The following is a 5,453-nucleotide window of genomic DNA, read 5'->3' on the forward strand; positions in this document are numbered from 1 at the left end:
AGGTTTGTAATATGCACATAGCATATTACTCCCCCATAATGTGATAAACCAACAAAATTAACAAGTGGCAAATTAAAACCAACAAGAGATACTTAATGGACCATATAGAATTTCAATTTCTCATGAGTAAGACATACCACATAGAAACTAGATAATCTTGAAGTATCAAAACTAAGTGGTATTCCCCATGTATACACATTTATAGGATTGTGACGTGTGCAAAGCACATCACTCCCCCACAATGGGATAATCCATTAATCTCTCACAAGAGCCAACAAAAAAATATAAACAAGATGCAAAAAGGCTCAATACGAGACTCACATGTACATGATATGCAAACCAACATACCCATACTCGATTACTCAAGATAAGCAAGTTGGAAGCACAACATATACAAACGCATGCAAGGTACAAAACCACAACATGCAAAGGGGCAAGCACCTAACAATGTAAACAGTTTAAGTATAAGTTACCGTAAGGAGGCACATTGGATATAAAATAGAAACTCGATAATACAAATGAATTGGCTTGAGATAATATGAATGATGAAGACCCCTTAATTCTTCATTATGTGTCCAAGTCTCCAATGTCCTCCATAGTCACCTATTGATCAAGTTTGAGCTTGTTGGTCCCCAACTACGTTGGGTCCTAAGAGGTTAATCACAGTAGGCTTGGCAAGCCAAATGGTTCTTTTCTTAACACCATTTTGAGTACCAACAAACTTGGCAAACACATTGCCAACCTTATCCTTCCCAAGGGAATAGATATCATCAATAGTGATTGGGTTGGATAAGTTACCTCTCGTGCAAGACGAAGCGACGTGACCCTCCTCACGACATAAGTAGCAACATCTACCCTTTGTTTTCTTCCCAGTTGATTTCTCACCTTGGGGAGTGTTGGCTTGGGTCTTATTGGGAAGAGGCCTTCCTTCAACTTGTAGCTGAGTGTGTGATTGAGTTTGTGGCCGCTTCCCTTGTTGCTTGTGACTTTGAGACTTCGTCTTCAAAGGGCAAGATCTAACATGGTGCCCTTTAACTTTCCACTTGAAGAAAATGATTTTGGCCGAATTCTTAACTCATTCTAGGCCACTCTTGTTCTTGTTTGAGTTTACTCCAACATCATTTTTGTCATTCGGAGATGTTTGCTCACACAGGACGTTGTTGAGTGTGGACATCCCTTCATGACACTGTTCCAAGTCTTTCTTCAAAGAAGTGACTTGGGCCTTGAGCTCTTTGATTTCCTCTGCATGGTTAGTTTTAATGCAAATACTAGAGGAAGTGTAAGTTTCATTGTTAGAGCAACAAGGCAAGGAAAGTAATTCATCACACGAGGTAGAAACATTATGAGTAGACGAATTACGAGGACTAACACATGGAAATATAGTACTTTGACTAGAAGTAGTGCCATTGTCCACATGAGGCTTATTTGATGTTACCTTGGTGATGATAGCCTCATGAGCTAACTTTTGCACATTATAGGATGTTAGAAGATCGGCATGAGAGCTTGTGAGCATTACGTGGTTTTCTTCCAACTTCCCATAATTGCTAGTTAGTAAATCAAGTTGAGCACGTAGCTCAATATACTCCTTCAATGTTGATACTTCAAATGAGGTAGAGTTAGATGTACAAGTATCATCAACAATATGAGAGGAGTAAGTAGCAAACAGAGACTTCTCATGAGTAGATTGAAGCTCCTCATAGATCTTAGAGGTTTTGATGAGCTCTCCCTTGACATTATTGCATTCAAGGAGAAGGACCTCAAAATCCTTTTTAAATTTATCATGAGCAACTTCAATCTCTCCTTTTGAAGATCTTAAGTCTCTACATGCTTGATGACTCTTCTCAAGTTTATGTTCAAGTTGTTCACTTTTAGCTTGTTCATTATTAAGTGAATCATTACAATTTTCAAAGTAAGCAAGAACATCTTGGAATCTTTGAAGAGCGTTATTTTTAGCTTTATGAAGAATTTTACTGATCACATAGATATTTTCGGTCAAATCATCATCATCATCCTCATCGCAAATATCATCGTTATTGCACAGGGAAGATGATACCTCATTATTACCTCTTGCCATGAGGCACATGTGAACTGGAGGAGTTGACGATGATTCTTTTGGTGAATCAGATTCTTCATTAGTCAAAAGTACTTCATATTTCTTGATTTCCCCTAAATGATTAGTCATAGAGCAACTAGGGAGAAACAAGATATTTTGATCAAGAGGACACGAGGAAGCAGGCATATCACCACAGACATTTGTCGAGGGATCTTTAGGTGAAATGCATGACCTATCAGCACAATAATTTACACTATGTGTGGTGCTAGATATGCTCGTGTCCATAGAGGCTATGACATTTTCATCAACATATATTTCTTCACTCACCATGTCACTACCTTGTGAGATTGAAGATGCTGAGGTGTGCAAGCAATCAGATATGGAAGTAGTGGTGGACTCTTTAAGATCGAAAAGAGTGAAGAGCTCATGCACCAACTCCTTCATCATAATACCGTATTCATCAAGATTGGACCCACCATATATATCTTCAAGTTTAGTCCAAAGTTCATGAGCTGACTTGCAAGTCGAGATAGACTTAAACACTTCAGGACTTATGGTTCGATGAATGGCAAGAAAAGCCTCACAATCAAGATACATCTCATTAGTAGCTGAAGATGCATCATCCTTTTTGTCCGCAATCCCTACAAGAACAATTTGTAAAGTATTTGGGCCCATGGCCCGAAAGTGATGAAGCATACGAATTCTCCATAGGGTATAATTTGTGCCATCAAATTCAAAGATGCCATTGTGCACTAATCCAATAGTCGACATCGATACTCTCTAGGTCGTGAAACCTAATTAAAGAGAGACCTAGCTCTGATACCAATTGAAAAGACCTCGATGACGCCTAGAGGGGGGGAATAGGCTATTTGAAAACTTCTTCGGATTTGGCTTGAAACTAATGCGGAAATAAACTAAGAGGGTACTTGTCAAGCACAAATCCTAAATGCACTAGGCACTGCAGTGTGTATCAACAACACAATCTACCAAGATGGACACAGTACAGTTACTAACAAGCACAAGTAAGTTACACAAACTTACTTGAGCTATATCACACGACAAGTAGGTGAACAACACAAGATACTAGATCACACTATATCACACGATATATCAAAAGCTGCAATTATGAACGTGTGGATATAGAAGGTATGCTTGAATGATTAATCTTGTACAAGAAATAGCCAACACAATATAATGAGCACAAACAATATGCAATGTATGTATGCTCAAGTTACACAAGTAAACCACAGGTAAGGAGTTAGGGTTAAGGATAACCAAGGTCACTGAGACGAAGATGTATCCCGATGTTCATTTCCTTGGAGGGAAGCTAGTCACCATTAGAGAGGTGGGTGTTACCACGAAGGCACACCAACGCCACGAAGGCTCACCCTATTCTCCCTTTGAGATAACACCAGGAAGGCGTTTCTCAACCACTAGTGGTAAGCCGTTGAGGTGGCTTCCAAACCCTCACAAAAATTTTCGGGGGAAATCACACGGATTGATTCCTCTCCGAAGAACTCCTACCGCCTAGGAGTCTCCAACCTTCAAGAGTAACAAGATCACGGGGAATGCTCAAAACTTGCTCAAATCTCAAATAGCTTTGGTTGAGAGGAGGAGAGGGAGACGATCTATGTTTTGATTGGAACAACTCTCAAAGGGGCTCACAAATGCTCTTGGGATCTAAGATTTGGTGTGAGCAAATGTGTGTGAGGTAGAAATGTGTTCTTATGAGGATAAGGCAGTGTTGGACTACCCTCTCAGGAAGTGGGAGGGGGTTATTTATAGTGGGGAGAGAAAAACAGCCGTTGGTGACACTTTAAGTCACACAGGGTCCGGACGTCCGACAGTTTCCGGAAGTCTGGGCATCCGCGAGTGGTCGGACGTCCGACAGGGGTCGGTCGTCCGAGGCTGGTAGATATCACTGAAAATACTGTGAATTGAATAGCGACCGGACGTGTGGAGAGGACCGGAAATCCGAGTTATTCGACTGAACTTCTTCTGGTGGGAGGTTCCGGATTTCCGAAAGGGGACGGACGTCCGGCCCTCGGACGTCCGGAGGGAGCCGGAAATCCGAGTTATAGAGCTCACGTACTTTTGGCGCAGGGCTCCGGATTTCCGAAGCTGGTCGGTCGTCCGGCCCTCGGATGTCTGGAGCGAGCCGGAAATCCGAGTTATAGAGCTCAATTTCTTCTGGTGTAGAGCTCCGGATTTCCGTAGCATGTCGGTTGTCCGACCCTTGACCGGTCCTCGGACGTCCGGAGGGAGCCGGAAGTCCGAGGCAGTAGACCTGTTTTGAGATAGGAGGAAAGTAGAGAATATGTGGTCTGAGGAGAACAGTGGAGATGTAGTTTGAGAAAGTTCATCGCAAAACCTGTGATCCCCGCTTAATAGTGCGGGATCCCTAAAGACTCAAGAATTGTAAAAGGGGTACCGATGATCCATACTTGAGTGTATACTTTTATTCGCTGATCATCACTCCGCACCACTAACGTCAAAGGGACTGATACCTTTGAGTTAGCCCTTTCACTTGAGCTTGATGTTGTTGTTCCTTCTTGGCCCAAGTTGAAAGCAAGACATGATGCAGTCTTCAAGTAGCTCTCCCATACACAATGTGGAAAGCCTAGCTTATGTATTCATCTTCATTTGTCCACCATGTGAACATCCACAAGAATCAAGCATGTAGTGCTCAGGAATGCTTATCTTGATCTTGTCCTTGTTAGCACATGAGCTTGTGCTTATTAACACATGATCATTAACAATAGTTTCAATGATATATTCGTGCTGATCCACTTGAACTTGCACATCACAATCTTGATGACGATCACCACTTGACGTCATCCTTCATGAGTTGTATGAGATCTTCCTTTTGACGCAAGTCCATGGAAGCACACCTAACCCCCACATAGGAGTCTCACAAAGACCATGGGTTAGTACACAAACACGTAATGGACAATGCTTACCATACCATGGGATCACTTGATCCCTCTCGGTACATCTTATACATTTTGTGTGTTGATCATCTTGATTTACTCTTTGTCTGAGATCTTGACCAACCTAGTGTCTCTATGACCATTCTTTGGATAATACCTTGAATACCATCTTGGTCATCATATAAACTACTTGAACCCAACAGATGGACTTCAAGAAGTGCCTATGGACAAATCCTATAAATATAACTTAAGGCAACCATTAGTCCATAGGAATTGTCATCAATTACCAAAACCACATATGGAGATATATGGTCTAACAATCTCCCCCATTTTGGTAATTGAAGACAACCACTTCAAGAGAGTTTATATAAGGAAATAAGCATAACCAAGCGCACACATACAAGGTAATAATGCATGCGTGAAGATGTAAATGCTTAGGCAATAAAAGCAAAACCCTCTAAACATATCCA

The sequence above is a fragment of the Hordeum vulgare genome, chromosome 3H (genome assembly GCF_904849725.1).
Source record: "Hordeum vulgare subsp. vulgare chromosome 3H, MorexV3_pseudomolecules_assembly, whole genome shotgun sequence".
In the NCBI taxonomy this organism is placed as follows: domain Eukaryota; kingdom Viridiplantae; phylum Streptophyta; class Magnoliopsida; order Poales; family Poaceae; genus Hordeum; species Hordeum vulgare.